Below are 23,310 nucleotides of genomic sequence, written 5' to 3' on the forward strand. Positions count from 1 at the left end.
AGCTCACTGGTTCATATCTCTACAGCTCAGCAACCTTGGTGGAAAGAGAGCTTCTCTTTGCCAAAAGTTTCAATGAAGTCCTCGGATTGAGTCTCATTGAACCAGCCTAGGTCATGTGCCAGAACCTGAACCAATCACCACATGCAGGGCATGAAATAGGCTGATGGGCCAGGGCTGTGTCATCCCACATCTTAGATGAGGGGTGGAGGGTAGGAGTCGGGCAACTCTATCTGGGCTGGTGGGCTGAGCTACAGGGAGCAGCAGCTCACCTATGGTGATGAATGGCTCACTCTTTCCCAAGTCTGTTTCTCTTCTTCCTAACTACACATTCTAATGATAGTTCCTAGCCTCTTGACAGGTGTGACCACGTGACTGGGGTCCAATGAGTGGAAGGTGAGGAAAAGTAATATGTATTGCCTCTAGGCCCATCAAACTTTGCAAGCCGTGAATAAAAGATAGCAGCAACACAAAATCAAAAAGAAGTCTAGATCCCTAAATCTTTACCACGTAGAGGAAAACTGCCCACCAAACATCCATTGTGAATATTCTATCATGTTGAAAACATTATACATTTTGCGAATTTGTTATAGAAGCTAACATTATCTTCACTAATAAGGAACAATTTTTTTTTTTTTTTTTAAAAAGACATTTGTAAACTGAACAGGCAAAACAGCTCATGTCTACTACAAAGCTTCTTTGCCTTTAGTGCTGAAGATTTCAGACATCCTGATGGGTTTAATCAGTCAGTTACCATGGCTTGATGGAAGCACTGGTCAAAGAGTCAAAAGACAGGGTTCAAAAGACTCTGCTACTGATGACTGTGTGACCCCAGGCATGTCACTTCTCTCTGACCTTCATTTTCTTCATCTGCAAAATGGCAATTGCAATATCTGCTTGACTCCTTGACTGTAAGAATCAAATACAATTATGTGAGTTTGAGTGTGATGTAGACTATATAAAGCCCTGGGCTGGCCTGTAAACAAACCAATAACCTGACGCTGTCAGAAGCAATGAAAAGCATGCGGATTCGCCCAGTTGGTTAGAGCAAAGCATTAATGAGTCTGTTTGGTCTCACACAGAAAAATATTTTGTCTCGTTCATAGAACCATAAAAAGTAGTACCGGGCTAGGCTTTAGGAACCTAAGCAAGATATATTAATACATCCTGCTTTGGGGAGAGAGACAGCATAGCTGTGACCAAGTCTACTATAAAACAAGCTTGAAACCTTCCTCCCTTCTCACCATTTTCTTCCATTCTCACTCAAATCCTACCCTCTATACCCAGAAGTTGGCTTCTTTGTTTGTTTATGTCTTCCTAAACTAGTCACTCCTCAGGCTTCTTCCCTTTCTCTCTTGAACCAGTAAAATCCAGTTTAGTCCACCTGCCACAAGGCTGCTGAGCAATCCTTCCAAAACACAATCATGCCATTTCTCTGGGCCTAGAAACTTCTGTTTGTTATCCTGAATTCAAGATGCATGGAATTCTTTTGCCATAGCTTTCAGGACCCCTAACAATCTGGTCTCAACCTACCTTTTCTAGTCTTATTACCCCCAGTCCAGGTCAAACAGACCTCTTCTCCATTCATTTCCTGGGTACCCCAGCTGCTTTCGAGATTTTTATCTCTGCCTGGGAGTTTGGAGGTCCAGGCAGCAAATGGAGATAAGGAAGCTCACGAGCTCAGAGCTGGAGGCGTAGATTGGGAATATCTCTATAAAAGGAAGAGCTGGAAGCTTAGAGCTGGTAAGCTCAGTGGGCAGTGCGGGTGGGGAAGAGAAGGGAAGAGGAGCCTTGAGGAAGTCAGGGAAGGGGGAGGGAGGGAAATCTCAGGTAGACTGGTGTTTGAGGAGGCACTGTGAGTGGAAGAAGGAGGCTTCAAGCCAGAGGAAGAACATGTTGGTGTGGGAGGAGAAATGGAAGCAGGAAGCAGCACAGAGCCCAAGGAAGGAGATGGTGACAAGAAGGAGGGAGGATGACTAGCATCAAATACTGCAGGGAGGTAGGCGGGCAAGGAGAGAGAAGAAGTCTCACTGGTTTGGGCTAGGAGAGAGTCAGAATTTTTTTGTTGGAATAACTGAGGCAGGAGCCAGGAGGCAGTGGGTTCAGGAATGAAGAGGAAATAAGGAAAAGGAGGCAATGGAAGGAGCTGACCTTTCAGGAAGACTGGCTTAGGGTTACTTGGGTCAGCTCTCTGAAAAGCAACCCACCGTGGCTGGCATTGTGGTGCTGGGGGTTGCAGGGAATCACTCTCTGCCTTACCCTGTGGAGATTTCAGCAGCCACTACCTGTTTCTGATGGCCCAGACAGGCTGCTGTAGCATGAGCTGTTTTTCACTATCATTTGAAAGGAACCTAACAATGGATGCTGAAATCTCAATTGCTACAAAGCGCCTTCCCCCTTCACCGCCACCTCCTCCTTCACTCACCTGGCTCACAAATATCTTCCACAAAGAGCCTCCTGGAGGCCGCTTCACACAACTTGCTAATGTAGAAGCCATCCCTGGTGAAGACCATGGACAGGACTCATCCTGAGCACAGGACTTCAGAGGATCAAAACATGGTTCCTCTAGGCTGCAGGTCTGGACCTTCGGCAAGTCACATCTCCTGCCGGAGCCTCAATTTCTTCCTCTGTCAAATAGGGACAACAGGTTTGTTGTTTTTTTTTTTTAACCTTAGAGGATAAAGTCAGAAAATGGATGTCAAACCTCACAGAAAATTGTAAAGCTTCCCTGGAGGGTTTGTTATTAACAATGTTCTTCTGATCGTGAAAGTGCACATTTGCCTAGAGCTTCCTAGACATGTCATCCTCAACTCCTCTCTTTCTTCCAAAACCTGCATAAAAAATCCTGTTAGCTCTACCGTCTACATACACCATGCTTCCAACCATTTCTCTCCACCTCCCCCACAATCACTGCAGCCCAAGCCATCATCATGGCTCTCTTGGAAAATTGCAATAGCTATGCAGCTGGTTTGGGGACATAAGATGCTGCATTCCCACAGCCTCTTTTCCCTCAAAGCAGCCAGAATGGCCTTTTCAAAAATGTAGCCATCACAGCATCCTTCCCTCAAAACCCTCCAATGGCTTCTCACTGTGTGTGCAAAATAATCTCAAGTCCCTGCCATGCCCTAAAAGGCCCCTGCCCGGTGACCTGCCTTCTGCTGTTCAGAAGCTTCTTGCAGTTCCATGACCACACCATGCTTGTCCCACTCCAAGGCTTCTGCTTTGATGTGGGAGCCACTCCCTTATTTTATATCATGCAGGTCTTCACTCAGCCTCTTCAGAAAGGTCTCCCCAACTATGTTATTTCAAAGCCCTGCTTCCCAGCATGCCAGCCCCATCCGCACCTCAACTCTTTCCCTCTTTATCCCGTTATCCTATTGTATTTGTCTTTGCAGAACATTGACGTCATGTTTGCATGTGTTAGTTTCATATCTAACTCCCCCAATGAAATGCAACTTTTGTTAAGACAAGGACTTGCTTCTGTCCTGTTATCCTCAGCACCTAGAACAGTGTCTAATAGGTCGCAGGCCCTGAATAAGTATCTATTGCATGAAAGAATGAATGAAGCAGTGTTCTTCCCACATTTGTCTAGCGTGGCAGTGTCCTAAATTCTGTCCAGCTCAGTCCACACAGCCCAGCTCCCTATACCAGTAGATGGCTTCCCTCTGAGCCCCTCATCCTGGCGATCTTGACTCCTTGAAAGGGAAGGAAAAGAGCTGTTTGCTTAATTTGATCGAAAGAACTGCTTTTCACCAGTATGGGTGGAACCTTTTGAGTGGCAGCAAAAGGTACAGTCTTTATTTATCTTTTAAAATATGACTCTAGTAAGATGTGGATACATTCTCGTTGTAAAACATTCCAACCCAGTTGTATACAGAGTAACAAAATTCCTTCCCCTTTTCACACATGCCAACCCCACTCCACATCCCCACCTGACACTACTATCTAATGTTTCCTTGAAGACCCTTTCTCTGCACTGACGGGTACTTTGTAGACAGATACATACAAATTCCCTTTGAAAGAATGGTGTCACACTGTGTCTTGTGCTGCAACTTACTCTTAGCAATACATTTTATGGATCTTTGCTTCTCAGTTCACCTAGAACTACGTTCTTTTTTAGTGGCTGTCTGGTACTCCTTGATACAGATGAAATCGAACTTTCTTTAACGCAGTGTGGAAGGAATAGATAGGCCAGCTCTTATTTTTGGCTACTACGAACACTGCTACAACCAACTTCCTTGTTCACACAATGCAGTACACATCAATATGTCTGCAGGAAAGATACCTAAAAGACAAAGAAACAGTCTCAATCATATTCATGAACAGTTAAAAATAGAAATAATTATACTGTAGAATAATCTTTTATCAAGAGACCAATCAATAACTCAATTTTCCAAAGACCGACTATTGAATATAATGATAGGGGAGAGGGAATTTACACTTAATAAGGGCCTCCAATGCTTTCCATGGGTATTTCACATCCAACCTTACAAGCACTCAGCAGGGTGGGTATTGTTGCCCTATAAAACTGGAAGAAACTGAGGCTCAGAGCATGGAGGTGCCACACCCAAAGCCCCCAACTATCAAGTGGCAGAGCCGTGACCCAAACCCAGGCCTGTTTGCAAAGCCCACTATTTTTGCAGTACACCACGGATTTTCCTTTTCAGCCTCCTCTTTCTGTTCAATAGAAAAAAAAATTTGCCCATGAAACTTGCTCATCTGCAATCACTCATTCCAATTCACCTGTTGTCTCACCTAAAAACTACCCTCCTGCTTCACTGCACATCACTAAAACAAGAAAACCATCGGAAGGGTGTGTGCCCTCACAGAAAATTTCCTCTGTATCCTTTCTTAGGAGACATAAGAGAGGCCTCTTTTCGAGGCTGTCTCCTACCTGTGAGAACACTTTCGTACTGTCTCAGCTTTAGCTGGTGACTGGGACTTCTGAGAGTTCTGCCCTGTCCTGGAGCAGGGAGTGTAGAGGAAAGGGGTCCCTTAGAACCTGCGCATTTAGCCAATGCAAGCAAACAATTTCTCAGTATCAAAGGGTGCTCCAAGATGTCTGGATAGTTTTACTCTCAAATGAATAAAAGAAAGCAGAAAAGGTGGCCGGGCTTGGTGGCTCACACCTGTAATCCCAGAACTTTGGGAGGCATAGGCAGACGGACTGTTTGAGGCCAAGAGTCGAGACCGGCCTGGACCACATGGCGAAACCCTGTCTCTACTAAAAATACAAAAATTAGCCAGGCTAATTTTTAGTTAGCGTGGTGGTGCAAGCCTGTAGTCCCAGCTACTGGGAAGGATAAGCCCGGGAGAATCGCTTGAACCTGAGAGGTGGAAGTTGCAGTGAGCCGAGATGGCACCGCTGCACTTTGTCTCAAAAAAGAACAGAAAAGGCAAGGGGGAGCCAAACATTCACCCATGAAGACTGTCTGGGGGACAAAAGCAATTCAAAGGAAAAAAAACTAAATTGTAGATGATTATGCAGAAGCATGGGTCACGGATTTAAGAGAACCCAGCGTGACAGGGCTGGAAGGGGCCTGAAATATCTGCCTGTCCAACATCACATCCACAGCTTGGGTGTCTTCTGCAGCATACAGGCCTCACTGACAGGGAGCACATTACGGCCCCAAGCACCAAGGTCTGCCTTTGCACATCCCCGCCTGTGCGGGAGCTCTTCCTTCTGGTAGTCTAAAACTGACCTGCCTTTCCTTCCACCTCCTTAGCCCCAGGTCTACTCCCTTGAGACCCCACTGAACAAGCCCAGTCTTGCCTCTCAGAGACAGCCCTTCCAGCCCTGAGAAATGCCCCAATTCCCCAGCGTCTGTGACACCTTCACAGCAGGTCTGAAGGAGCTGCAGGATAGAAGCTTTCTTAACAAACAGGTCTAGCCTTTCTGGTTAGAAGAGCTGTCTGGACAAAGAAAACCAATCCCACTTGTCTTTTGAATCTGCAGCCAGATGGGGAGGCAACAATAGCCCCAGGAGAAGTGGGGGAGGACCTGCCTCTTCACATCTTAATGAAGGTGTGAACTTTGAAGCTTTATTATGAACACTTGAAAGCTTACCCCTGGCTAAGCTCCTTTCAGCTGCTCACTGTCACCCTGGATAATGAGGCCGCAGCTGTGTGGGAAGCACTGGGGCAGGAGACGGGGAGGCCCAGAGTTATCTGGAGGCAGGAGCCTCACAAGCCCTGGCAGAAAAGCCACCCTTGGCTGTGGGCACTGCCCCGTGACCAGGCCCTGGGGACTTTCAGGGACAAGGAACTCTCTGTTCAAACCAAAGGAGGGCAGTAACCCCATTAGGGACAGGAGAAAGGCCTGGAGAGTCCTATTCTTTTTTTTTTAACCTTCTAGGTAATAAAAATAATGACTCACACCTGGAGGGCACCTTACATCATCACCTCATTTAGATTCACAGAAAAGCCTCTGTGGGGCAAAAAGGACAGTGGCACAGAGAAGACTGTGACCCTGCATGAGGTCACTTGGCCTGTAAGTAGCAGGTCAACTAGTTCCAACCCCGATTTTTTTCCACCCCATAACTGTCACTTTCCTTGAAGCCTTCAGGTCGAGTCTTGAGTTATCCACTAAAATATCAAAACATGATTAGTATGCAAATAACAAAAGAATAGTCGACATTGAGTCCTTTTTATATCCCTAGCACTGGTGTCATTTAATCTTCACGACAACCAAATCAGGTAGGTATTATTACAGACAGGGAAACAGATGCAGACAGAAGTGACTTACCCAAGGTCACACAGCCAGCAAGTGGCCAGGTCACATTTGAACTGAAGCTTTTTTAGAAGCGTATGTCACTTGTCTGCATTGTGACTGCAATACCTGCTTATTATAGAAACTGGGAAAATCCAAAGATAGAGAAAGAAAGAAAATCAAGGCCCCATTGCCAAAACATGTGTGTTATATTCACCTCCTGGCTTTTTCTCTAGGCACTTACATTTTACACACATTCATTCAATATGCACTTCTTGAGTGCCTGTTGTGTACCAAGCACCATTCTGGATACTGGGGATTCAAAGGTGAACCAGAACAGCAGGTCCCTGTCCTCAGGGGATTGACATTCTAGGGCCGCCTTCCTGTGTATTTCAGTGGCCCTGGTCAACTGCCTGGATCCCAGGCTTTCTCCTGCAGAACTGTCCTCATATAAAGTGCCAGAGGTCTCTAACCATAGTTTAAAGGGCACCAAGGCTCATGTGACATCTACCCAACATCTATGTGCTCAGTATCTCTGTGCCAGTGGCCAACACGGCAGCAAACAATAAAAGTGCTGGACTTCCTTCTTTCTTGCTCTCAGTTTCCACAAGGATAGAAAGTTACTCTGGATGCTTTGTAGGGCAGGCCGCGGACCAGTACCAGTCCACAGCCTGTTAGGAACTGGGCTGTACGGCAGGAGGTGAGTGGCAAGCGAGCAAGTATTACTGCCTGAGCTCCGCGTCCTGTCAGATGAGCAGCAGCAGCAGATTCTCATAGGCGTGCGAAGTGCGCATGCGAGGGATCTAGGTTGTGTGCGCCTTATGAGAATCTCACTAATGCCTGATGATGTGAGGTGGAACAGTTTCATCCCAAGATCATCCCCCAAACCCCACTGAAAAATTGTCTTCCGTGAAACTGGTCCCTGGTGCCAAAAATGTTGGAGACCACTGCTGTAGGTTATCAAATATGTCATTTCCGTGATTGCAAGACAGCAACTGATTCTAAGATATAATGGGTTTCTTGGACAGAATGAGCTTACTGGTTAGAAAATGGAGCCAGACCTATACCTCTTAGTTGGGGCAGGAGACCAGCTTCCTAGGTATTAAACCCCCATTTTCTAAACAGGGAAACTGAGGCTCAGAGAATAAAAAGTCATTTGCCCAAAGTCACCTTGAGCTAGGAATCAGTCAGGTCTGTGCAGCCAGGACAGCTTTGAAAGGCAGTAGAACTAGGGATTGTCAGTATCTCAGAAGACAAGATGACCCAGTTATAATCCCAGAATGGAAGAATCTGATCTGTTCAGCCAAGCTCCGCAGCAGGGAATCCAGTCACCAGCTGAGACTCTGGAGTTGTGGTTCTCAAATTTTTCGGTCTCAGGACTCTTTAACAACTAATACGAATTATTGACACCCTCAAAGAGTTGTGTGTGTGTGAATGCCCAGGTGTGGGCAGCTGAACCCCAACTGCCTTATCAATACTGCATAAGGAATTAAAACTGAAAATGTTTTCAATATTTGTTAATGTATTTTAAAATAATATCTGTTCACATAAATAACATAGTTTTATTTTAACAAACTATATTTTCTGAAACAAAAAATAATTAGAAGAATGGCGTTGTTTTACATTTGTGCACATCGAGAGCTGGATTTCCTCATCTGCTTCTTCTGTCAATCTGTTGCAATACATTGTTTCATTTGAAGTATGTAAAGAAAATCCAACTTCACACAGATAGGTAGTTATCTGCTTTTTGCAGATAAATGTGGTTGTTCTTCATACCAAAACTCAGCGTGTGGTAGTTTCCTAAAAATTAGTTGCAATGTGGCCAGGCGCGGTGGCTCACGCCTGTAATCCCAGCACTTTTGGAGGCTGAGGCGGGCTGATCACGAGGTCAGGAGATTGAGACCACTGTGAAACCCCGCCTCTACTAAAAATACAAAAAATTAGCTGGGCGTGGTGGCGGGCACCTGTAGTCCCAGCTACTCAGGAGGCTGAGACAGGAGAATGGCGTGAACCTGGGAGGCAGAGCTTGCAGTGAGCTGAGATCACACCACTGCACTCCAGCCTGGGTGACAGAGCGAGACTCCGTCTCAAAAAAAAAAAAAAAAAAAATTAGTTGCAATGTGACATCTAAATACCTATCAACAAACTTTTCATACTCAGTAACATTAAAATTTGTTGGTCTATCTTGTGTTTTGAATGGTTCTTTTACACATGCATGTTTTTGGGTTTGTTTGATTGGTTGGTTTTTGTTTTTGTTTTTCTTTGAGGCAGGGCCTCACTGTGTCACTCAGGCTGGAGTGCAGTGGTGCCATCTCAGCTCACTGCAACTTCTGCCTCCCGAGCTCAGGTGATCCCCCTGCCTCAGCCTCCCTAGTAGCTGGGACTACAGGCGTGTGCTACCATGCCTGGCTAATTTTTGTGTTTTTTGTAGAGATACGTTTTTGGCCATGTTGCCCAGGCTGGTGCTGAACTCCTGGAGTCGAATGATCTGCCCGCCTTGGCCTCTGAAAGTGCTGGGATTACAGGCGTGAGCTGCCGCACCTGGCCTTGCACATGCATGTTTTGTAATATCACACATTGGTCATTTGGAAAGTCCTGACTCCAGGATTTACAGAGACCCTCCAGGTGTTGACACATTTCATTTTAATACCCTCTGGAAAACTTTACTATATGAGAGAATGAGAACAGAAAAAGGCAAATGTTATCTAAGTACTATTGTGAAAATAGTTTTGACTCTGAGGGTTCCCTGAAAAGATCTCAGTGACCCTGCAGAGGTGCACAGACAACCCTTCAAGAACTACTGCCCTGGAGTGAGGAACACGTGATGACCATTGGGAAATCTAGGTGTGGGCAGCTGAACCCCAACCTTCTGAACGCAGGAAACGCACAGAAAGTGGGAACCAAGACAGAAGGCCAGTCCTATGGTTGGGAAAAGACAGATTATGTGTGCCTGGGAAGGTGCTCCAAGGGCATCCCCCACGAACAGCAAAAGATCATTGAGAAGCATTCAAGGGCCCCAGCAGGGAGGTCCCAGTCACTAGACCCAGGATCAGAGAGTGCAGCGAAGCCTCACTGAAGATTCAACCTACCTCCCTCCCCAGCTAGACAGTGTCTGGAAGTACAAGGAGATACCAGCTGGATGGAGCTGGGTCAGCAGAGGCTGGAGTCAAGTGTTTGAGGTAGATACTGGTGAGGGTGAATGTATATGGAATGAACATCTAATCCTGATTGTGCCCATCTCTTTGGGGGTGGAGTCAAAATAAAAGCAGTCTATAAAAAATATGATCAAGTGACAAGGGATGACAAGAGGGAAAGGGAGGAAGGACTCAGTAGCAATGGGCCCCCAGTTTGGCCCACTGCTTTGCATTCTCTGCACCATCACCTGACTTCCCAGGAAGTGTCTCGTGTCTTCATTCTCTTGCCACAGTCCTGGGTAAATCTCTCATCACTTCTTTTCTTGTAACTGGTCTCTCTGCTTTCAGGTTTGGCACCTCCAATCTACCCCCTAGTCTTGCCATCAGACTTTTCTTTCTGCAATATAGATTTGATCAGGTCTTACCCCTATTTAAAACTGTTAGGTTAAAAAAAAATGGTAAGATATTCTCTCCCATTACCCACAGAGTCAAGGCTGGCTCAGTCAGTACTCAATAAACATACAAGTTAGACCCCACCATTCCTTGCTTGTCCTCCAATTATTGCAGACCCTCTCTGTCTGGTCTTGGCTCTGTCCTTGCTCTTTTGTCTACTCCTGTGTCTTCCCAATGTACACATTTCTTAAGTCTGTCTCCCACTTCTAGTCCCTTGAGGATGAATGTTAGCTTCCGTGGTTTGAACATCCAGTGCTCTCTAGCTGTCGTTCTGTTGTTTGCTTTAACCTCTATGGTATGGAGCAAATTGGACCCCCAGAGATGTCCATGACCTAATCCCCAAATCCTTACAGGGCAAAAGAGACTTTGCAGATGTGATTAAGGGTACAAACCTTGAAATTGGGAGATTATCCTGGATTATCTGGGCATGCGCAATCTAATCACATGGAGTCCTTAAAAGTGGAGAACCTTTCCCAGCTGAGTCAGAGAGTGAGCTGCCACTATGGAGGCAGAGTCAGAGAGAGGCAATGTTTCTATGAAGGTGGAAGAAGCGGCACATGAGTTGAAGAATACGGGTGGTCTCTGGAAGCTGGAAAAAGCAGGGAGTTAGATGTTCCTCTAAAGCCTCCACCAAGAAGCACAGACCTACTGACACCCTACTTTGAGCCCAGTGAGACCTGGGTTGGACTTCTGACCTATAGAGCTATAAGATAATAAATCTGTGCCGTTTTAAGCCACAAAGCTTATGGTAATTTGGTACAGCAGCAATAAGGAACTGATACACTACCCCCTCCACCTTTAGTCTATTCTGGAAAGTTTTCCTATCTAACGAGCCTAAGGTATCAGGGACATTCCCTAACTTGCCCATGAAGTGGGATGGGGTGGCAGAACCATGTCATAAGTCAAAGTCCACCTCAACTGGGCAACTATGAGACAAGAGATGTGCATTATAGCACGGTAGTCAACGCACAGCTCCTGGAGGCTGCAAGGCCTGTCTCTGCCATACTGGATTTGTCCGCTTGTCCAGTTTACTCCTGAACCTTTGAAATGTGAGGGTTTCATTTGTTTCTGGAAATGACCTTCTGTAACACGTATTTCCCATGCCTGAGTTCTCCAGAACCACTGTCCATTTAACTGAGAAACAGAGAAGGGAAGCAAAGGCCATGACATCCAGTGTGCCTGCCACGTCAGTCTCCCCTCTGTTTCTGAGGTGGCTGTGGACTGGAATTAAAGGTGTCAAAGGATCCATAGTTTCTCTCACCCTGTAGGTTGTGTGTTTACCCTGTTAATAGTTTCTTTTGCTGTGCAGAAGCTCTTTAGTTTAATTAGATCCCATTTGTCACATTTTTGCTTTTGTTGCAATTGCTTTTGGCATCTTCATCATGAAGTGTTTGCCCGTGCCTATGTCCTGAATGGTATTGCCTGGGTTGTTTTCCAGTGCCCACCAATGATAGACTGGATAAAGAAAATGTGGTCCATATATACCATGGAATACTATGCAGCCATGAAAAGAATGAGATCATGTCCTTTTCAGGGCCATGGACGGAGCTGGAGGCCATTATCCTTAGCAAACTAACACAGGAACAGAAAACCGAAAACCACATGTTCTCACTTATGAGTAGGAGCTAAATGATGAAAACACATGGACACATCAAGCGGAACAACACACATTGGGACCTATCAGAGGGCAGAGGGTGAGAGAAGGGAGAGGATCAGGAAAAATAACTACTGGTTACTAGGCTTAATACCTGGTGATGACATAATCTGTACAACAAACCCACATGACATGACAAACTTGTACATGTACCCCTGAACCTAAAATAAAAGTTAAAACAAAAAAGATGTCAAAGAGGAGCAAAAGACAGCACAAAGGTTGGGAGGAAGCCACTTTTAGGATTTGAATGCTATGTCTGATGTGACCTAGCTGTGTGACCTTTGGGCTAGTTGCTTAACCTCTCTGAGCCTCAGTTTCTTTATCTGTAAAATTTACACAAGAATGTTGACTTGCAAGTTTGCTGTAAATATTAGGCAATAAAATGTATAGAATGTTTCCAAAAAAGTACCTGGCACACAATAGGTACACAGCCAACAGCACCTAATAGGAGTAGAACGCAAAAGAACACAGAATATGTGGAGTTAATATTGGTGACACACTGTAACCACTAGGGGGTGCTCAAAAACCCCTTTCACTCTATCCCGAAGGAAAAATATCTAATCTTTGTGAGACTAAGATCACAATTGGACATTGCCTAGGAGATAAAGTCTTCAGTGGAAGGAATAGAAGAGTTTAAACCTTCTATGTCAAAGCTTCCATGTCAAGAGATCGATGTCTCAGATCTCTCTTTTGGGTGTCTTTTCTCGATTCCCTCCCATACGGCTGGAGTAGTCAGAGACCCAGCGCAGTGGTGTGCCACAGACCAAGGACTGTTAAATTTTCAGGAATTCTGTTTAACAGCTATTATTAAATACTAAATCATATAAATTTACAAGTAAATAAATCATTATAAGCAAGAGTAATAAATACTCAACAATCATTATTATTTCACTGTGTTTTACCGTCAGCTCTGATGCTGAGGTCACACGTATTGTATCTTTACGGTGGAAATATTACATAATCGTGTGCTACTGCATGTCTTCCCAGCCCAACATTCAGTGGGGTCATGCTGGTAACTTGAAATTGGCCATGTTGGAATATTTGCACCACAGAAATTGGCAAACACTACAAACCAGGGCTTGATTTATTGTTCTGTTGATTATCTAGGGCAGGGGCCAACAAACTACATTCCATGGGCCAAATGTGGCCCACTGCCTGTTTTGTAGAGCCAACTGTGAAATCACAGGCTAGCACTGTGAGCTGCAGAGACTAAGCTGGACATCCATCCCCCTCTGCTCTATTTCCCCTTTGCTCCCAGCACCTGCCTCTCTGGCTGGTGACTGCACATCACCACTGCCCAGGATCTATGCTGGTTGCCATCTACACATTGGAGACTGCTACTGGCAACTGCTGAGCACGATGCAAGTAGAATCTCAGGCTGGGAGTTGGTAACTTGGCGAGTCACCGCACCTCTGATCAGCTGTGCAAGCTGAGAAGAATGGGCTCTCTGAAAGAAGAAAGGGAAAACTGGGATCTGGATGTCACTAGGGCAGACAGTGAGATTGATCTTGGCAGTCAGCATGAGCTGCTGCCCTTGTTGTGGGCAAAGTCCTTGTGGAGAAGCATTGCTCCTGTGTTGGAGGATGGCCTCTGGCTGGGAGAAACATGGTCCAACAGTGACTACAGTTGGTTTTCTGAAGTTCTGAGAGCAGCTCAGGCTAGCAGGCAGATAAATTGTAACCAAGTCAGTGAGTGTTACTAGGGACTCCCCAGGAGCTATGAAAGTACACACAAGGGAACTAAAACACAGCCTGGGGTGAGGAGGGGCCAGAGAAGATGTCTTGAGAAGAACTCTCAGCTGGAGCTGAGAGCTGGGAGAAAAGCAAGAGTTAGTGAGGCAGTTGAAAGGGAAAAGTGTTTGGGGCAGAAGGAGCACTCAAGCAAAGAAACGGGAGTCAGAACATCGCAGTCCATGACCACGGAACCTCAAGGTGATCTGTGCATGATTTGAACAATAGGTGCCTAGGGGGAGTAGAGGCAGAGGATTGGCAGATCATACAGATCCCATGTCTTATTCTAATAAATTTGGATCTTAAAGGATGATGGGAAGTTTCTCCAAGTGGATTTGAATTTTAGATATATCCCTTCAGCAGGAAACGTACAGCAGGGGCCCCCAACCCAGGGTCCGTGGACCAGTACCCGTCCATGGTCTGTTAGGAACCGGGCTGCACAGCAGGAGGTGAGCTGCAGGTGAGCGAGTATTACCACCTAAGCTCCAGCTCCTGTCAGATCGACAGTGGCATTAGATTCTCATAGGAGTGTAAACCTTACTGTGAACTGCTCATGCAAGGGATCTAGGTTATCTGCTCCTTATAAGAATCTAATGCCTGATGAAACCATTCCCTACTCCCCTGTCCATGGAAAAATTGTCTTCCACAAAACTGGTCCCCGGTGCCAAAAAGGTTGGAGACCACCAACATGGAGGATAGACTAGTGTTGGGGGGAACACTGGAGTTAACGAGATCATCAAGGAAGCTGCTGAGTAGTTCTGGTAAGGGATGCAAAGGCTCCATAAAATTGTGTGACAAATGAGGTAGCATTGGGTATTGGTTGGGATACAGGCTAAGTTATTATAAGAAAGAGGTCCAAATACAGTGGCTTAAATGAGATATGTGTGTTTCTTTCCCACAATTCTGGCCAAAGCTAGGTGGGTGGCTGACGGTGGGCAGACATCTCTGCTTTGCAAAATCATCCAGAAATCCAGCTGGCTGGCCTGCTCTGCCAAACCCAACATGTGGCTGCCATTGCTGGATCCAAGGCTGCTGCTGCAGTTGTTGCCATTTCCCAGGCGGCAACAAAGGGGAAAGAAAGTCCAGGGCAGCAAGCAGCCTTGGCTTTAAGGAGATGTGGTTGTACATATCGCTGCTGTCATGCTTAGCTCAAAGAAAGTCTAGGAAATGTAGTCCATGGCAGGGTGGCCACGTGCCCAGCTAAAACTCAGGGGGTTCTATTATCCAAAGGTATATGAGGGGAATAGACTCTGGGGGTGGAGTTGGCAGTCTCTTCACCACAGAAATAGAGAAAAGATATCAGAGTCAAGAGATATGTTAAAAGTTGAATCTACAAGATTTTTCAGTCTGGATTCTCAACTGCAAGCAAGAGAAATGGACTCAGACTTAAGCAGAAAAGGTATTTAAAGAAAGAAACATTGGATGTTTACAAATCACTGGGAAGGCTAGAGAATTGGTTCAGAAAATTGGCGGGAGCCAAGGACGGCTAAGCAGACAAGATATTCAGGAATAGGAGCTCCCAGAAGTGAAATGCACTGCTGCCAACAACAGGTATGGGGTGCTGTGCACCAGCACTGTACGCCAGATGCTGTCATGGGCACCATTGCCATCACCTGTTCCCTACTTCTTTGCATCACTTGAAAAAGTTAGGGCCAGGTGCAGCGGCTCACGTCTGTAATTCCAGTACTTTGGGAGGCCAAGGTGGGAGGATCACCTGAGGCCAGGAGTGTGAGACCATCCTTGGCAACATAGCAAGACCCACTCTCTACACAAAATTTAAAAATTAGCCAGGCATTTTGTGCACACATGTAGTTCCAGCTACTGGGGAGACTGGGGCAGAAGATCGCTTGAGCCCAGGAGGTCAAGGCTGCAGTGAGCTAGGATTATACCACTGTGCTCTAGCCTGGGTGACAGAGTGAGAACCTATCTCAAGAAAAACAAGAAGTCAGGAAAATGGGGAGCATAACTCCTCACTCCTGAAGTACATGTATGGCATGGAGACCTCCTTCCAAAGTGTACAGTGTGGAAAGCGGGACTATGGTTAGCTTTTCAGTGGAAAAGCTGAAGAATCACAGAAAGTGAGGTTTAAGGACAAGGTAGGAGTTGAGGATAATACCCAGGTTACTGACTCAGGATACTAAGTGGACAGTGGAGCCATTCCATAAAATGAGAAGCCCAGAAGTAGAAGCCATTGGAGGAAGAAATGTAAGTTCCACTTTGGATATGTTGAAATTGGAGAGTTCATGGAAATATCCCGTAAGGAAATAAATATATGCAGGTGGATCACGAAGAAATGGTCAAGGCTGAAGATGAGATTTTGGGAGTTACCAGCACATATATTGGAGAGAATGAGATCCCTAAGGAAAGCAGATTGAAAGTAAGGAGAAAGCCAGAGACCCAACTCTAAAGAAATCAACATTCAAATCCTGGGGAGCGGGGAGTTCACAGTCCCTTGGAAAAACTGAAACAAGAAAAAGGTGGATAATCAGGACACAGGAGTGTCACTGAGGCCAATTGAGGGGACACTTTGAAGGAGTGAGTAGTCAACACTGTCCATCGCTACAGAGAAGCCAGGTCACCTAGAGTTTAGGGAGGGCTCACCAGGTCTGGAAATGGCCAATATTCAAATGGAATATTTCAGATGAATTCCTTTGCAGGCAACTGCAGTGTGTTGAAACCCTGAGACACTAGATAACCCTTGCCCAAAGTCTGGCCATGAAGGAAAAATAGAAATGGGTGTTTCTAGAATGAAATATCAGCTTGAACAAGAATTTTTTAATTAGAAAACACCTGAATAAACTTCTGTGTTGAGGAGGAAAAGTTGGTAGAGAGAAGTTGAAATTTAGGAGAAAAGAAGGTGAAATTCTTGCTGGTCTTGGAAGAAGGGTCAGCAAGTGGGCACTGGTAGAGGAAATGGTCTTCCATAATGATATGGTTTGACTGTGTCCCTACCCAAATCTCATCTTGAATTGTAATCCTGATGTGTTGACGGAGGGACCTGTAATCTCCATGTGTTGAGGGAGGTGATTGAATCTTGGGGCCGTATCCCCTATGCTGTTATTGTGATAGTGAGTGAGTTCTCATGAGATCTGATGGTTTTATAAGTGTTTGACAGTTTCTCCTTCTCAAGCTCTCTTTACTGCCACCTTGTGAAGAGGGCACTTGCTGCTTCTTCACCTTCCACCACAATTGTAAGTTTCCTGAGGTACGGTGGGTCAATTAAACCTCTTTCCTTTACTAATTACCCAGTCTCTGGCAGTTCTCTATAGCAGTGTGAGAACAGACTAATACACACACGATGAAAGAAACTTCTTTCCCTGAATCAGGAGGAAAACTAGGAAGAAAGGCTGAGAACTCTGATGAAGTCAGAGTTGAGGATGGAAGGAGGTTGTTGGGGGTGTTTCTTCTTCTATTTTCCTGGAAAAGCAGAAAGCAAGGTCTCAGGAAGAGTCGGAGAATTTGGGGACAGCCCCTACGGGGAATGGGAGAGGCTTCGTGGAAACCTGGGCCACATGGACAGCTTCCTAGGAAGTCCTAAAAGACCATTGGAGGTTGGGGATCATGACTCCATAGGAGGGAGCATGCCAGTGGCTGGCTGGATCCAAAGGCAGGGCTAGCAAAGGGGAAAGCCACCAGGGAGAGTGGACACAGAGTTCTCCATGGAGTTCTGCTCTGCAAGTCACTTGGGCCAGGCCCCAGTGTTCAAAACTAAGCACGGTCTCAGAAGGAATGTTCTTTTTCCCATTTTGGAGGACAGCACAGTATGCTGGAATTTGGCCAAATCCTGGCTTTGTCTTACTTCCCAGGACTAATTGATAGCCTCCTAGGAATATTTTTGCCCGATACCTCTCTGACAAAACTGTGTGAGAGTTCCCAATAAAGAACTGGAAGCAGAAGTGGAACCCTCCTTCCACGTGAGGGTTTGTTGACCGGGAGAAAAGAGCTGGGCTGGTTCATATTCTTCATGGTTCTGAAAAGCCATTATAAAAGCCCAGGGCAAACTCCAGGAGACTTGGGAGTGAGAACCTAGCCTGCCCACATCTCAGACAGGAGAGTAATTACCTTCTGTTTGGAATATGCTGCACTTCCTCTTCCTTATAGCCTGGAAACCGTCCCTTGAGTTAGTGTCATGTATTTCCACACTTACCTGGTTTGGCATCGGGGAAGGAGCCTGAATTCTAAAATTAGATCAAATTTACCTCCACCGTTTGCGAAATCCTATATAAACTGCTTCTCATATCTCAGACTTCAATTTCTTCATCTGTAAATAGCGGTTAATTAAAACTACCTGGTGGGGTAGCAGTGAAGTTGAAATGAAATAATGTATGAGAAGCCTGGAATATGCAAAGCACTTGCTACATGGTATCTATGTGAGCTGGCTCACAAAAGCCAATTGTGGAATATTCAGGAATCTTGCCAGTCGGTGGTTAAACCATTAGTAGCCTGAAATCAGCCATGGCGTGAGTCCTTATACCATAGAAATCAGCAAATGCAATACATTAGGGCTTTTCCTTTTTTCTGGAAATCTAGTTTAAAAACCACTATTATTATTATTATATTTTTCCTTCCTCTTCCTTATGCCCTGGAAACAACCTCTGAGGTAGTATTATATCCACTTTCTAGAAAAAAAAAATGAGGGTTAATTTAAATGGCTTGCCCAACATCAACAGCAAGTGAGAAATATCCAATTTTTTGTTTGTTTGTTTATAAATCTAGTGCAGTCTCCACTCCACCATGGCAGCATGAATTCAATGCAGTGCTGTTCTAAGTATGCACAGATTCTGTGTTGGTTTCTGGTTCCCCTTTTCCAGCCACTTTAGTGGACATGTGACCTTTCAGGGCCTGCAGCTTCGCCCTGGACAACTTAGTTATATCAGAAAGCCAGAGCTCTGTGCCTGCTACAGAAAGACCCAAGGAGTTTCACCTCATCTTCAAGCTTTCCCATTTGTTATTTTCACCATCTACTAATCACCGTATTTCTATACACACTTCACTGTCTAGATGGCATCTTTATGTAAGTGGCTTTACAGGCTCCAGAAACACGAGCTCATTGTCCCTCAGCAACCCAGTGGAGAGAGTCAGAGATCAGAGAGATCCCTTATTTTTTTATGGGGGGAAGGGTATTAAAATTTGCTTTTATTATTGATGATCTCTTTACATTTAAAACTTGAGGGGATACATATCAAAAAATAAAACTTTTGAGACATAAGTAAAGAGACAAGTGGTGGGTAATAAAGACGGGGAATGGGGGGCGTCGAATGTGGTCATTATGTCAGAAATACTCTTGAGTGAGGGCCCTGGATGTGAGCACATACTTATTTCAGAGGTTCCAGACAACAAGGGCAAAAGACAAACACAGTAAGTTACATAGACCTCATTTTTTAGTAAAAAGGAATCACTGGTTTGAGTGTCAGTCATGCCAAGCAATATTTGAATAAAGTTTCAATGGCAATTTTGTTAAAAGGGCAAAGACCTTGTTCATAAAGGCCAGTTCTTATTCTGGCCTTTAACAGTAAGTTGAGAGATCAGAGCCCTTATTTTACAACCGAGAAAAGTGACTTGGCCCAGGTCACCTAAGGAATTGGAGGAGTGGCAGCCGGCTCTTCTGCTCCAGCCAAGGCTGGTCCACTCACCAGCAAAGGGCTAAGCAGCAGCTGTAGCCTCTCTCCTGAAGGAAGAGAAAATGTCAAGGGCTATCAAGACTCTAGCTGCGGGGCATAAACTCATTACCAGCTATGGTTAAGGATAAAAAAAAAAAAAATCTCTGTATGATATACTACCATCCAATTATGAGCTTCACCCAGGCTTGAAGCAGTTGACACTGTCCACAATAAAGATTCTAAGCCCAGTCTGGATGAGAACATGGTTTGCATTCTCTGGCTACAGGGTGACACTAAGATAGATTTGGGAAAGAAAAATAATAATAACATGGAGAGATTTTCACACTGCCAGATTATTTGAGCTGACATTATTACTATGCCCAGTGATTAAGAAGAAAATAAAGGCAGAGTCCCACTTGTCTAATTTGATTACCAGAAAACCTCTGTGTTGATTACTAACGTCTGCTTGTAATTGGGGACAGAAAAAAAGGTATCCAATCAGCTGAAAGCCGGGAAATCACACACAGGAGCCTGAGGACTGTGTAAATGAAATTTAATAATAAATGGGATGTGCTCCCAGATAAAGAGATAAATAACAGGCAGAGAAAAGGAAGGTTCATACTGTTTAGGCAGGAAGAGGATTCCAGCCAACCTGGAATATGTGGAGAAATGGTGTGCACTGAGAGGGGAAGACATGCTCAGGGCAGGAGCAAAGTGAAGAAGGCAGAGGGATGGAAAGGAAGACAATGAATTAGAGATGAAACTACAGTGTGGATGTGGTCTCAGGAGAGGTGATTATAAGTACTGTTGGGGGTGGTGTACAAGAAGGCTTCTGTGTATACAAGAGAAAAAATGTGGCCAAACGAGGAGAATCTCGGAGCCAAGCAGAGGAAGATTGAATGATGAAGGGCCAGCATCTAGTTGAAACCCATCGGCGCGTTGCATAGGAAAGAAAGGGGCTGGCTTAGAGGCTGCTCAGCTTCAACATGCAGGAAAGAACCAAAGCAGCCAGGAGGTAGGAAGGACCTAGCAGTCCTAGGTTGGGTACCTAGCAGTTCACAGCCCTGCACAAAGGCTGTAGCGGTAGCCATGCCATCGCCTGAAGATATTTATATGTGCACAATCAAATGGCCCCAGTGGAAGTACTTTGAACTGTTGAAGTGGTGCTGATACTGGAGGCGGGGGAGAAGCTAGGCTTGAAGTCAGAAGACCTGGCTCTGTTCCTTCCCACCTGTAAAATGGGGATAATAATATAGTTCACCCTTAGGGGTAAGGGAATGGGGGAAAAAGACAATTTAAAATAAGGAGACTGAGGTAACCCTCTGCAGATTAAAACTGTGAAATCAACATGTTACAGATCAAAGCAGAGATAGGCAAAGTCCCATGAAAGAGACAGAAGAGTGCCCAGGCTGAGCAAGAGTTTGATTAAAAGTATTAAAAAGGCTAGGTACGGTGGCTCCTGGCTATAATTCCAGCACTTTGGGAAGCTGAGGCAGGAGGAGCTCTTGAGCCTGGGAATTTGAGACAAGCCTGGGCAACATAGTGAGACCCTGTCTCTACAAAAAAGTTAAAAATTAGCCAGGTGTGGTGGCACACACCTGTGGTCCCAGCTACTCAGGTGGCTGAGGCAAGGGGATCACTTAGCCTGGGAGGTCAAGGCTGCAGTGAGCCATGATCATGTCACTGTAATCCAGTCTGGGATCAAAACAAAAAGGAAAAGAGAAAAGTACTAAACAGATCCGAAGAAGGAGATGGTGCAACCAAAGGGTACTTGATGGGAAATAGGAGCATAATAAAAAGGTGGACCAGAGGCAGTGGCTCTTCCAATAAATTCAAACAAGTCTTACCACAGGCCTAGAGGATTCTGGTCCCATGGGCAAGACCATACCTATTGTGGCCATTTAGGATGAGGCCATTAACTATTCCAACCATCTAACTCCACACCTTGGTTCTGCACTCAACAACATCACCTTGTTTTATTCTATGGGGGAAATACTCTGCTTAATTTAGAACTTCCCCTGGGTCAGCCTCCAAAGATTGTATTGGTCTTCCTTGCAGAGCAAGGCCACTGTGTTCACTGAGCTTTTCTCAGGGGAGCAGGAAGAGAGGGGCCCTGCTGCTTGTGCAGTGAGGTTCTTCTCTGCTCTGCCAGGCTCCAAGGTATACAGGTGCACCAAACATCTTTGCCGCCAAAGAACCTGTCAATGGAAAGTCAGGCATACTAATAATAGAATGTGGTAAATACCTGTGAAGACCTGTAGTTAAGACACTCTGTGCCTCTGCATCCCATAACTATAAAATAGGTAATGATATAAATGAGTTTATATATGGAAAGCTCTTAACACTATACCAGGCACATAGCGAGCTCCCAATAAATGCTCAACACAAGCAATTACTGGGCACAGTGGCGTGTGTCTTCATTCCACTGTGCCTACTGTCCTCTTGACTTTGCAAACTTATTTCTTCATGCCATTTTTAACAGCTGTAATGTGCTTCCTTATTATTAGTGGGATATGATTACGAGGATGTAAACACTGTGCTACATACGAAGGAAAAAAAAACTGCTTTGTTCAGACTGAAGTAATCATTTATAAAGTAGGGAACAGAAAGATCTTCTAACACATTCACAGGTTATTTTAATACATTCCAAATAAATGCCAAGGAAGGCAGTGTTTATAAATAGCATTCAAAACAGCCCCCTCCACTTTCTTGGTGAATGTGCACCAGCTTGTCAATGTCCCCATTGTGCAGGGCCCAGAGCGGGATATAATTAAATCCTATTACCAAGGAAAACTTGCAGCATAGTTGGTCTGACACATTTAATGATTTATTAACTCAATATGCAAATGTAATGAGAATAACTGTGCCTGGGATGTGGGGGCTGGATGAGATGATATGGTGCCATCTTGGTCCTCAAAGAGCTTATAATCCAGTGGATAAGATAGATAAGGAAATGGCTAAATATAGTCTCAAGCACAAATAAGTGAATACTAATTACACCTTCAGCAGCAAGAAGCACCAAAATCTCTGAACTCTTTCAGGGCAAGGTTTTGTCTATGCCCCTTCATCCGGAGTGAGAGACAGCTGGTGCAGTGATTGGAAATCTGAACTCTGGCATCAGATTGCCTGGGTATGAATCCAAGCCCAAACCCTTGCCTATTGTATGAACTTAGTTGGGTGAGATGGTTAACTTCTCTAAACCTCTGTTTCCTTATACTTAACATAAGGATAATAATAGTAACTATCTCAAAGAGATGGACGAAGGTTGAGATAATGAATATAAAACACCTATTGTAATTCCTGCCACATAAACAGTATTCACCTTAGCTCACTTTTCCCCAGCACCGATCATAGAGATCACCCACAGTAGGTACCACTAGTGGATATTTAAAAGAATAAACAATATATGAATAAAATAAAGAGTGAATGAATTGTTTAATTAAGGTGAATATTGTGTGAGAATAAGTGTGAAAGTGGAATTACCCTCGATTAGGGAAACAGGAGGTTTCTTAGAGGAGGCAATATTGGAGACAGCCTGAGAGGCTGGACTTTCACAGCATGGGTGGAGCAGGGCAGATGTGCATTAAATGAGGTCACAGCCTTGGAAACATTCCAAGGACTGTGTAGTACTTTTCGGGGGGGAAAGAAGAACTAGTAGAGGTTTTACTAGAGGGGTTTGATGTGATATCAGTTTTTTAAAGTGCTATTCAGGCCACACACAAGCAGTGAGAAAAAAGAGCAGAAGCTGGAGGGCAATCAGGAGGCCACCCCAATAGTTCAGAGACTGTGGGAGTCTGCACCAGGGCAAAGGTTGTGGGAATGAGGAGAAGGAGTCCAAAGGGATGGAATGTCAGGGCCAAAGGAGAGGGAGGAGAAAGTGAAGAGGCTGAGGTTTCTCACCTGGGTGATTGGCACAGCTTTTATTATAGAGAGAAATCATTATTAAACCATAGAGAGAAAATGGCTCGTAAACAATTGTTCAGTTATTTCTCCTAAATCTATAATCCTAGATTATCATGGTGGATGAGACCAG

This window comes from Pongo pygmaeus, chromosome 13, assembly GCF_028885625.2.
Source record: "Pongo pygmaeus isolate AG05252 chromosome 13, NHGRI_mPonPyg2-v2.0_pri, whole genome shotgun sequence".
In the NCBI taxonomy this organism is placed as follows: Eukaryota; Metazoa; Chordata; class Mammalia; order Primates; family Hominidae; genus Pongo; species Pongo pygmaeus.